The 12,772-nt window shown below is 42.3% G+C and overlaps 1 protein-coding gene across 1 annotated transcript in view; it reads left to right on the top strand.

Annotated features, from left to right (window-relative positions):
- The first annotated feature begins 302 nt into the window (after window positions 1-302).
- GRB10 (growth factor receptor bound protein 10) overlaps window positions 303-12,772 on the top strand; it is a 244,450-nt gene continuing 231,980 nt past the window's right edge. The window contains exons 1-2 of the mRNA XM_039524491.1: window positions 303-499; window positions 5,172-5,222. The gene's annotated coding sequence lies outside the window, so the exon portion shown is untranslated. The remainder of the gene's footprint in view (window positions 500-5,171; window positions 5,223-12,772) is intronic.

Below are 12,772 nucleotides of genomic sequence, written 5' to 3'. Positions count from 1 at the left end.
TTTGATATCATAAAGATTTGTACATGCTCCAATTTTCATGGGACCTGATGCAAAACTCCTGAAGTTAATGGAAAAACTCCTATTAAGTTCAATATGGTGTATCGATTTTTATTATGTTTTTTAAAAGTACAACAAAATTAGCATCTTTCTGGTTTTCAGTATTGTGTAAGGAAATGCTTCCTTGTCATATTCATAAATGTATGATTGCGTTATTGTTTGGTTTAGTATGTAAGGTATCAAACCAGTTTTCTGTTAAATTTATCGCTAGATTGTTTATTATTTCTTTCCCAGCACTTCTTCACTTTTGCAACTACCTTCTTTCCTGTTTTCCCCTCTGATAAGATGATTGGACAAGATGACAGGTTCTAGGACCTTGCACAGATCAATATGCAGAGCTATACAGCTGACTCACCCTGGTATCCTGACCACTCGTCCATCAAGTCTGGTATTCTACCTACACCACTGGCTACTATAGACAGACCAGGTCCATCTACCTAAGGTATTCTTATAAGAACCAGGTATTTTTATTATTTATTATTATGTTTTATTTTATTTATTAGTATTTGGCCCCCATTTATGTAGTGTCTGAGTGCCTTACAATCTTTATTGCATTAATCTACTTCTGTACTGTGAGCTGGGGTGTAATTCCCCGCTCATGTACACATACGTGTGCTAGTTCTCATCGAGATAGCACGGATATAAATAGTAGTGTAGACACGATGACACAGGCAGAGGCAGTGGAAGCATGGCTTAGCCATGCTGAGTACAAATCCACTTGAAACAGGTGGACACAGGGCATAAATATGTTTGAGCTGCTCTCTGAGAAAGAAGTAAATAGGGCCAGGGATAAAAAGGTCTTGTAGGGAGCAAGATCAGGAAGAAGTTCTGACATGTGCCTCTTTGAGTAAATGCCAATCTGTTTTCCACTCGTCGCATCATTACCTAATCCTGTTTCCACTGAAATCTATGAGACTTTTATCACTGGGGTCAATGGGTATATAGGGTCAAGCCCTTTAGTGTCATGAAGCACTATCAGCACTATGGTTAGGAATGCACCAGGGTTTTCATTTCATTTGGGCTGTTAAATCTTTCCTTTTTATGTATCACTACAAGGTTATGACAAGCTGAACCCAGGAACTGGTATTTTGAATTGAATATTAACAGCTTATTTTTTTTTTTAATTTTACATGAAATGTCACTCTTTTATCAGAACCCTTTTAATAAAAGAAAATAATAAATAAAAATTAGTTGTTCTCTGAGTCGAAATTGTACCATATATGGAAACAAAATAAATTAATTTAACCAGGAACAAGAAGCATTTTAGTCTGGCTTTAAGTCCAAACGTCAGTCGAACATTAAATACAGAGCTGCTACCTGTGCCTCCATAATCTTGACTTGGGGAAGGGCTTGGATTTGATCAGGTTGGAATGAAATCCTGAAGCAAAACACCTTATTTGTCTTTTTCTCTAGTTACTTTTTTAATTTCACTGCTGTTGAGTAATGCAGCCATCTCAAACTAATATCTCTAGAAAATCTAGAACACAAATAAATAACATTCACTACCAGGTGTCTTTTCTTTCTGCCTTTTCTTTCCATGTACATTATATTCCCCTCTCTTTTCTTTCTTTGTGAAAGCATACTCTTCTTTTTTCCTGAACTGGAGCACTTTTTCCTTTCCCGTTGTTCTTTCTTTGATGTATTCTTCCCCACATTTTCCACTATCCATTCTCTTTTCTCTGCCCTTGTTCACCCACTACTACTGCTGCTCAACCATTTTGCTATTTCTTCTTGTCCAACCCTACCCATATCCCATTTCCTCCCCAATGGCCCTTCTCTTTCCCTCCCCAAACTTCTGCAGTCTAGCTCATCTGTTCCTCCATCTTTGCCTATGTTGGCTTTCTCCCATTCTTTCCTCCCCTATCCTGGTCATCTCCCTTTCTTTTCTCCATGGCTTTATCTTGCCAGGATCAGCAGTGCAGGTGTTATTTCCACTAAAAACATAGATTCATTGGGTGTGATCCACTGCTCATTGAAGCCAATAGGAGTCTTTCCACTGACTTCAATGATCTTTGGATCAGGCCTATATAATATAAAATATAGAGGGCAGGGGAGTATTAGATCAATATGGCCAACTGTCTGCCAGTATAGGAACTTTCCCTGCAATATTGTAATCAGGGCTTTTCCTTCACACAATAGCCATAAAATTGCTGAATGTTGATTGTGTGCTGTACATTTATTGACTGAAACACTTGAGTTGTTCATTTTCATATTGGTAATTTTAGAGCACAGATGCCTGGCATATTTACTCACATACCAGAGCTTACATTTAATGAGCAAAATGTCACGTATATTGTTATCCACCATGAAAACTGTGAAAAATATCCTTGCCATCTGCACTGTGCCTTCTGCTTCAGCCTAAAAGAATTTTACAAGCAACTACATGAAATAAACAGTCAAGTCAATATTTATAAATGACAACCTCCTCGTACAGGCCCAATCCTGCTATGCTTCCATACCTCAGACTCCCACTGGCATTCATGGAAAGTTTTAGCGGGCGTAAGGGAGACATAAGTCTGCCAATAGTTGCTCTTTGCTGTATTTGGCCGTAACATTCTCATAATAGTAAGTGAGATAGTTGGAAACAGAGAGAAATGGAAACAGAGAGAAATGGAACTAAAAGTTATTGATATAGTTGAAGGGCCAGATCCTGAACCATTGCTGATCAGCATAATGCCATTGAGTTCAGTAGATCTCCAAGGACCTAGCCCTAAGTAACCATCACAAAACTCACTGGTGAAAGGGGAATTTGACAGAGGGATTTGATATACTGCCATGATACAACATTGCATTTACCCAGTACTTGAACTACTTAGATTGTATGCGGTATGGGGCAGGAACTGGGGCTGTCCCTACCCATATGCAAAGTATGCAGCTGTGTAGGGCACCAGGAAATTTGGGGAACCACATTTCCTGGTGCCCTACGCAGCTGCGTGCTGCTCCATCCCCTGCCCCGCCTCTTCCCACCCCTGCTCCGCCCCTGCCCTGCCCCCACTCCACCCCTACCCCAAAGCCCCTTCCCTGCCCCAACCCCGCCTCTTCCCATCCCGCCTCATTCCTTCTGTAAGTCAAAGTTTTCTGTACAGCATAACCATCAAGGGATCACAAAAAAGTGGAGATTTTAAAAATGGCACCAGCATAACCACCAGGACAGTGTATGTTAAATATCCCCTTCTATGACCAGTCCAACTCAGTTTGCCAACTACAGACTTCTGCCAGCAGAGCTATGTCAGTCAGGGGTGTGAAGAAGTGTGATCCCTGACCAACATACCTTTGATGGCAAAAGCTCAAGTGTAGACACAGTTATACTGGCAGTTTTGCCAGTATGGATTGTTTCTCTTGGGATGATGGTGGTATAAGGTATAGTATAAGCTACAGCAGTAAATTGCACTTTGCCATTACAGTGCTCTGGTATACCTACACCGACAAAGCACTCCTAGTGTAGACATGTTCTAGCTCAAGTTGTGGAGGCTTGTGTGATGAGCTCTCTGGTTCAGTCCCTGTGTGATGGGGTATACAAATATGCAACAGCATGGAAGGGATTGAGGAGCTGCTATGGGCTTGAGTAACCTTGCCCCTCTACTCCTGCAAATCGTGCCAGGACTGGAGGAGGAGGAGTTAAAAGGAGGGAACTCCAATCAGTAGGGTGCAAAATGTGCAAAACGGTTTTAAGAAGGGGAGAGGCACATCTGATCATATTGTAAGATTAGAAACAGAAATACAAAATAGTATGAGTAATGAAGAGTATATGATAACTGGTTTTTTGGATATTTAAAAAGCATATGATACCCTATGGGGAGGGATTTTTTGTTATATAAATAGACAATGGTAGGATTGAAAGGACGAATGTTCTGATGGATAAGTGATTTTTTTGAGTAAAAGGACCATACAGGTTAGAGTAGGGAAATTCTCATCAGGTATCTATAATATTGCCAATGGCACTCTTCCAGGGGGTGTTGTCAGCCCTACTTTATTTAACATTATAATAAATGATTTCCCAAAAAGTCTGAGAGCAGGAATAGGTATTACCCTATTTGTGGATGATTGTGCTCTGCAGGTTAACACTGGAGAATAAGTCTGGCTGGAGAGAGAGAATCAATGAAACACTCAGAGAGGTCTCAGACCTGCTTGGGTATTTAAATTTTCAATTGCTAAAACAAAGGAAATAATCTTCAGTGGGAGAAAAATTAGAGATATGGGCAATTTATATCTTTATGGAAAACAGGTGCATATAGTTAACAGTTTTAAATGTGGATGTATTGTTTGATAATTAACTTACTTGGAAGGGCCATACTGGAAGTATTACAAATAAATGTTAAGGCAGGATTAATCTGTTTAAAAGTATTGCTGGGATTAATTGGGTAGCAGATAAGAAAGTGCTGATGACGCTAGATAGAGAGTTAATAAAATCAGTCATGGAGTATGCGTGTCAAGCCTGCACTTTTGCATCTGGACCAGAGCTTAGAAAGTTAGCATCAATTCAAGATCAAGGGCTATGAACTGCATGTGTTACATTTCTTCCAATGCCACTGTGTATCATGCAGGTAGCTACAGGTGAAATGCCTCTCTATTTAAGAAAGAAAATGTTAGAGCTGACATTTTGGGCTAAAATAAAGGGAAATAGTGCAGATAAGAATACTGGAAAAATATATGAGGAATGTTGGGAATTAAGTGGATGAATTGTAGCCCGACACAATAAACTCCCTTAGGGTTTTAGGGTTAAAATGTGGGTGAAGGAGTTAAGTGAAAAGGAAAGACTAGAAAAGATTTAAATCTATAGTTATGGGGCAGTCAGTTATACCTGAAAAAATGTCTCTCTGGATGAGGATTTAGAATTGTATTATAAAATAAAGGGAAAGAGTTGTCCTATATGACAGATAAAGTTTATGAGTTTATATACGGTAAATGGAGTCACCGTTCTCGAATATAAACGGATGGCTCTAAATATAAAAAAACACGTAGTGTGGGTGCAACCTTGTGCATCCCTGAGATTGGAGTTAATAAATCTAAAAGAATATCTAATTTTGTAGCCATTATGACAGCTGAATTGGCGGGAATAATATTACCATTATGAATAAGGGACATACAACTTACCATAGCTGTTATCTTTTCAGATTCATGATCTGGTATGCTGGCACTTAAAGGGGGTACCTGAGAAAGCAGAGGTGAGCTAATAAATGAAATATTGTTTTTGACAACAGGGTTAGTATGCTCCAGCATGACCATAGTACTAGCATGGATTCCGGCACATGCTGGGATATCTGGCAATGAAGGGGCAGATAAGGAAGCAAAAAATGCTTTTAAAATGGAGGAATTGATATAAAGACTCCTTTCAGTAAACCGGAATTTAAACATTATGAACCAAGGAGAAAGAGGAAGAAGATTCTATGAAGTATGCCCCAAAATAGAGAGGATAACCTGCTACTCCAATGTCATGAAAGGATCAGTGAAGTACTCATATTTAGTCTGTTAACTGCTCCCTGTGGTCTGAATAAACAATTTATATTTAGTCAGTAGACACAAAGCTGGGTTATGTAACACATGTAAGGTTAAAGAACAAGTTGATCACCTGATATGGGAATGTAGGGAGCGTTCCCAGGAAAGATAGGTTCATTATGAAGAATTTAGAGGCTTTAAGGAGACGGAATATAGTAGGGGGGTTAGTGAAAGTATGGGGAAAGTGGAGTAATATTAATAAAGCTCTGCTATTTTTCTTAAGGAGATGGAGCTGGGTAGGAGTGGCATGAATGTATGAGGGCATACTCTGCCAAGGACAGATTTATGGCACCTTAGTAGATCAGTGGCTGTTGCACTAGAAGCTATGATGCCTTATGCTGAAATTTTAAAGCATTTATTTTACTTCTGCCTCAGCTCTAGGTTTGGTATTTTACCTTGGGCAGACTGTTGCTTTGTTTCCCAAACAAAAATTGTGTGGAAAAAGAGGAAGCACTGTTTTCCTGAGAGGTGTTTATTGCCCACATCAGGCTCTATCACTGTACCCCTTCGTCCTTTATCCCCCTGTTCCTTCGCTCACTGGGCCTTCATACTTAAACCACCCCTACCTTTGAGAACAGTGATCAAACAAGACTCAATACAAATAAACAAAACCTAGGAACAGGTCTATAGAGAAGAGCGCTCATTTATTACTCCAACGAAGATCAAGGCCCCATTGTGCTAGACCCTGTACAAACATTTAGTAAGGGACAGTTCCAGTCCCAAGGAGCTTCCAGGTCCTGCAAACACTTACACAAGTGGCTAACTTTTATGCCTATGAGTAGCCATGTTGACTTCAATAGGAGTACTCTCATAGCCAATGTTAAGTACAGGTGCAGGTGTTTGCAGGATTGGGATGTAACTAGAGAAGACAGACAGGAGAGAGGGAGTAAGATACTCAACAATAGGCATTAAGAAATACCTTAGGACTTCTCTAGATAAGGAAAATTTGTACTGACGTAACTACATTAATGTAGTCCAGCGGTTCTCAAACGGTGGGTCAGAACCCCAGAGTGGGTCGCAACCTTATTTTAACGGAGTCACCAGGGCTGGTGTTAGACTTGCTGGGGCTTGGGACTGAAGCCAAAATCTGAGCCCCACAACCCATGGCTGAAGCCCTCAAGCTGGGTGTGAGCTTTGGCCCCCGAGCTTGGGGTGGTGGGGCTCGGGCTTCAGTCGCCCTTCCCAGGGTCGGGTCATAATTTTTGTTGTTAGAAGGGGATCACGGTGCAATGAAGTTTGAGAAACACTGAATTGTAGCCACATCGGTTCAAGCCCTGTTTTATACGAGAGCAGTGCATCTACCCTGAGGGTTTGCAGCTACACTGGCATAGTTACACCAGTGCGAAAACCCTAAGCATAGACACCATCTTAGAATGAGAGAGCAAACTAGCCCAGTACTTCTTTAGGGTTACATTCCAAGTCGAGTGCATTTGATTACGGTGTGCACACATGGCTATCATTCTTTATCTGCTAATGAAATGCTTCCTTTGTTTGTGCAGGGTCTAGCACAATGGGGTTCTGGTCCACGACTGGGGCTCCCTGGCTCTGCGGTGATACAAGTAATAAGAATAACACCATTCTCAGCCATCCTTTGTTGCCAGCTAACTTTTGAATTTTGACACAAATAACGGTTAGGATTTAGCACTTCAATTTATGAAAGATAAATATGTGATTTGCTTCCCATTCATCAATATGTTGATATAGTACAGTTGAAGAAACTTTTTATTCAGCAATATAGTAGTTAGTATATGTGTAGTACACGTTAACTGAACCGAGTTGCATGTTTAAATACGCAGGGTCTTTAGCTCTGTCTTTAAATTCTTCATCAGCTTTAAGTTCCACATCAGCTTTAAGGTCCTCATTAACTTAAAGCTCCACAGCAATAGCCCGTATTAGTGCTTTACATTTTTTATTTGCTTTATCAAAATGTAGCCTATGCCTTGAGTTTTCAATGGCCTGACAGCAAAAGTCTGCATTTTGACTCCACTCTGGACTAAGGCCTGGTCTACACTGGGGGGGGGTTCGAACTAAGGTACGCAAGTTCAGCTACGCGAATAGCGTAGCTGAACTCAAAGTACCTTAGTTCGAAGTACTTACCTGTCCTCACGGTGCGGGATCGAAGTCCGCGGCTCCCCCGTCGACTCCGCCACCGCCATTCGCGGTGGTGGAGTTCCGGAGTCGACGGGAGCGCGTTCGGAGTTCAATATATCGCGTCTAGATGAGACGCGATATATCGAACTCCGAGAAGTCGATCGCTACCCACCGACCCGGGCGGGTAGTATGGACGTACCCTTTGTCAGAATTTGTTTTCTGCAGCTGTAGCATTAGATGGTTAAATCAAAGTGTAAGAGGAAGCATCATTTGCAGCCCCCAGGGTAAGATTTGTTTTCCTCTCTATACCTTTAAGACTGTCCATCTGGCCAGTTTGTGAGTGGTGGTGGTGGGACTCCAACTGGTGGTGGTTGCCCCAGTAAGAGATGATTTTTCATGAAAAGAATTGAAAAAGAGAGAAAAATACAGGGACTTCAGAGTATCTCCCATAACTCCCATCCCCCTACCCCACCCCACCCCCAAAAGCTTTTTAGGTACATTAGCTGTAGTTAATATAAAAGGTGAATTTTGAGAATCATATAACAGAAGTTAGAGATTCTGCCTCCATTGACGTCAATGTGAATATTCCCTTTGATTTTAAAAGGGCTGGGATTTTATGTAAAACCATCCACATCTCCTTGCCACAGAAGGAAAACAAGCGAAATGTAGGATCAGTTTGTCCATTTAAAGTACATACAGGTAAACCCCAAATTTATATGTTAAAAAAATTGTCAATAGTGTATCCTTCAGCCTTGTATTTTCCTCTGATTTTATTAAATCCAATTTTTTTGTATGCTCAGAGACTTTTCTTAAAATCAAGAATTACTTGTATTTTTATATCGTGTAGATTACTTGCAATTAAGTAAATGTTGAGGCATCTGTTTTCTCACATTTAGCATTGCCTGTGTGTTTGGTGAAATTTACTCAGAAAGATTTGACCTTGGAAGAGACAACAACCAAGGTGTCACAAAATGTGGTTGTATTATGGAAAGAAAGGGGTTTGGGTAAAAAGAGGAGCCCAAAAGAAAAATGATCTTATAATTGAGACACAGGACTTAAAGTCTGGAGGTCTTATTTCTTTTGGCAGCCCTGCTACAGACGTCCTAAGAGACCTTGCAAAAGTCTCTTATGCCAACATTTTCAAGTAGCCATTAACTTTGTGAGCCTCAGTATTTTGGGTTCCAAATTTAAGATAACAAGGGCCTGGTTTTCAGAGGTGCTTATTGGAGTTGTGGTGGCTTGGCATCTATTTAAATCTAGGAATTGCAATGTGGACTCTTATTAGTGGGCCTTTTGAAAATTACACCCTTCCCACAGCAGGTCCATAAATTCAATAGCAAAGGGTTCTGCAGTCCCCACACTGTAGTAGGCAGAGTAGAGATGTTTTGATTGGCTGGGTTGATTCTCCAGATGACTCTTCATGCTGAATAGCTCCTCCAGAATTTTCTCTGTTGCCAAAGGCACAGCAGGCCTAGAGTCAGGTCTTCTAGCCTGTCTATAACCTGATGATGATTGTCTTGTTTGTTTGTTTGAGCTCTCCACTTTTTAGTGGAGGGGGTTACTGGCTTTTTAAGGCCCACTAAAATTTACCTCATGGAGCTCCAGGCAATTGCAGGGACTTTTACCAAGCTCTTCTCTCAAGTTGGCCCCTGATAATGGCTGAAAAAGAAGGGAAAGGGCAAGTTCTGTACTCTGTGCTCTGCTCCCTTGGATAAGTATATCGAAGGGGAAAAGTGTTCCTTTCGTTCCTCCAACCTTGGTGCCACCACTTAGAAAGCAGGCCAGCCCTCTGCAACAGAGCAGCACGGGGGTGGCTGCAGACAAACAAGACACAGAAAAACAAGGCACTGAAAAAAGCACCCAGGATACCACAGGTTCAATCTACAGCCAGTGACATAGACTGGGCCTCCTCAGTAGGTGTCCCACCCCAGGAAGTGAATCACAGGGGACCCAGGAACTCTAGTAAGCAGAATGAAAGCAGGGTAAAACCCCAGGACCCCAGTCACCTTCTCTCCTCTCTTTCACTAGTGAAGGCACTGTGACAGGGGAGCGGGGGTGGGGCTGCACATTTTGCCAGTGACCTCTCCCTTCCTACTGGTGGGCATGCTGCAATCAGGACACCCCTTTGTTCCTCAGCGTTCCAGAGAACCAGTGGCAGCCCAGAGAAATCAGTTTTCTCTTCTTTCTTTCATAGCAGAGTCACGGTGGCCAGTTTGAAGCCAAGAGCTCATGTTCCATAGGCAGCCTCCTGACACTGCCTCCTTGGTGGCCATCTTAAAGCCCCCCACCCCACCACCACCCCTGTGGCATCCAATGAAAAAAAACAAGGAACAGGACAAAATGTAGACACTGAGGCAATTCCTCATCCACTTCCTCCTTCCTGGAGCCCAGGCAAGGGGGGAAAAGGGGACCAAAAAGCACCGGGACAAATTCCTAAGGGATCAGAAAAGACAACTCATCTGGGGAGTTTTCCCCCACTTTCTCCTCCTCCCTCCATGAGGTGATCACACCCAACAGATGACTCGGAATCCTCATCTCTCTCTTTCCTGCTAGTTCTTCCTCCAAGTGGAGTAAGGATCACAAGTGCAGCAGCTATATGGCAAATAAATCCTCCAAGTCTACATACTCCTTCTCTTTGGAACTTTCTCTTTCAGAATCTGAGGCAAAAGAAACCTCAACAAATCCCCAGGAACTCTTGTTCCCCACACAGTTTTCGAGTCTATGCTGAGAAAGGCAGTTACTTTCTTTGAATCTCCCCAGAGCGTTTGACCAAAAAGGGTGAAAAGAGGGATGAGGAGGCATAAAATACCCAGAAATATTTTCCCACAGGCTCTAAAACTGACCCTTAAATTCTCATCCTGGCTGTCCTGCTTAAGGCTGCAAAGGCGGAAAGGGAAAGCCCAACAAAGGCCAAGGGATCTGATCAAATGAGCCAAAAAATTCTATAATGCACGCCAGTTAAAAGTGTTCTTGGTTGCTGTACCTAAAATTGATGCAGCCTTGTCAAGGACACTGTCCTCCTGGCTGAAGGGAACTTCCTTCCCAAAAATATCTCTGATCAAAGGATGGAATCAGCCCTCAGACCGTCAGCAGTAGCCATTTTTTTTCGCCAGAGCAGGACTCACTTATACTGAGTCGCTGCTCTCTGACGTGACATCCCCCAAAAAGCCAAGGGGTTTGGATCCTCTTTAAAAAAAAAATTCCTAACATCTGTGCTAGTTCCAGATGGTTTGCTCAATGTTTTCAGATTCTTCACCAGATTGATCAAATCCAATGTGGTAGCTAGATGACATCTATGCTATGAACATAAAAGTGGGGTGTTTCTGCAAATCAGGGGTTTGGTAGCAAACTGATACTCGGGAGAGAAACTTTTTGAGGAACCAATTATAAAAAGCCTCTTCTGGAGCACAGGACAAAACCAAAAAAATCTCTCCTCTGCTAATGATCATAAAGCTCAGAAGAGAGATTTTTAAGTTAGTTTTATACCCTAGACTGTCCTTTTGGGCTTAGGGAGCCTCAGAGAAATATGGTAGGAGAGACAACAGATTCTTTAAGACTAGATGGGGTAATGCCAGGTCCAATAACCCCAGAGATGACTCCTTCTCCAGGAATAGAATTCAAAGGGATCCCACCATTCCAGATTTCTCCCCTCTCCTTCAACCTATCCAAAAGGAAGGCTATATTCCAGCAAATTGATCACCTTCTCCAAAGAAGGGCAACAGAATCTGTCCAAAGAAATGGAGAGGACAGGGCAGTACTGGATTTAAAGACTCTCAACAAGCAAGATCAGCTCCTGCATGTTCAAAATGGAGACCATGTCTACTGTGTCAACTGTCACTTGGGGATTTCCTAAGCTCTGTGGACCTGAAGGAGGCATATCTCACATTCTCATCTTTCCCATTCACAATTTGTATAAAGCACTCTGCACATGCAGTACAAAGCACTTCCTTTTTGCATTGCCATTGTCTCCCTGGTATTCAAAAAGGGCTGGTGCTAACAGTGGCATCCCAACATCCAAATGGGATACACGTGTACCCTTTTCTCAATGACATTCTGATAAGAATCCCCTCCCCATGCCCTGAAGTCAGCCAGAGACATGCAACTGACAGTACACACCCTTCAATGGCATGGGTTTATAATCAGTCTGGAGAAAAGCCAGCTAGTCCCTACACAGACAATAGAACAGCTGGGGGCTTGGCTGGACACTTCAGTCCAGAAAGCCTTCCTCTCCAGCGACATGCAAGTACAGTTTCTGGAGCAAGCTTACAAGATCCTTCACAGTCCACATTCCTACAGGAACGACTTGCTACGTTTAATAGGCATGCTCATGTCCTGCATACACCTACTCATCTGGGCAAAGGTTCATCTCAAGGGTTTTCAGTACCACCTGCTGAATTTCCCTAATCACGTTCGTAATTCCAACTCACACTGTAAGACTTCCCTTCACAGTAAAAAAGATCCCTCAGATGGTGGTTAGATTTGACAAGATTCATGGACAGTAGCCAATTGGCAGAACTGCAGACAGACATCATAATGATGGATGCCAGCTTGGAGGGATGGGGAACTTATGCAACTCAACACATGGTACAACATCAATGGTCACAGATGGAATCTCACTATACCATAAGCCGTTTGGAACTGAGAGTGATTCACCTAGCTCTTCAGGCACTCCTCCCTACCGTAACTCCAGACACATACTTGTATTCACAGACAACACTACTGCCATGGCAAACATAAACAGACACCTGGGAACAGGGGGACACCTGGTTGAGCTTGTTACAAGCAGAAGCCACAACCTTCTTCAGGTAGGACGAGAGAAATGTTCTGTCAGTCTGCGCCATGCCTGTCAAAGGAAAACTGATTGCTATGGCAAATTTGCTAAGCCACAAAATTGCAGACAAGGGCAGTGGTGTCTTACCAGAGGGAGTTGACCACATAGTCCTAATGTCTGAGAAACCAACATGGGATCTCTGTATCCAGCTCCAATGCCAAAATGAACAACTTCTAGGCCAGGAAAAAAGATCATCACCCAGGTATGGGCAAGGGCTCTCCTATATGCATTCCCTCCTTTTCCTGTGATAACATGCATTATCCAATACATACAGAGACAACAGGCTACAGCATCTCT

The sequence above is a fragment of the Mauremys reevesii genome, linkage group 2 (genome assembly GCF_016161935.1).
Source record: "Mauremys reevesii isolate NIE-2019 linkage group 2, ASM1616193v1, whole genome shotgun sequence".
In the NCBI taxonomy this organism is placed as follows: Eukaryota; Metazoa; Chordata; order Testudines; family Geoemydidae; genus Mauremys; species Mauremys reevesii.
This window is presented reverse-complemented; position numbering and strand designations above follow the sequence as displayed.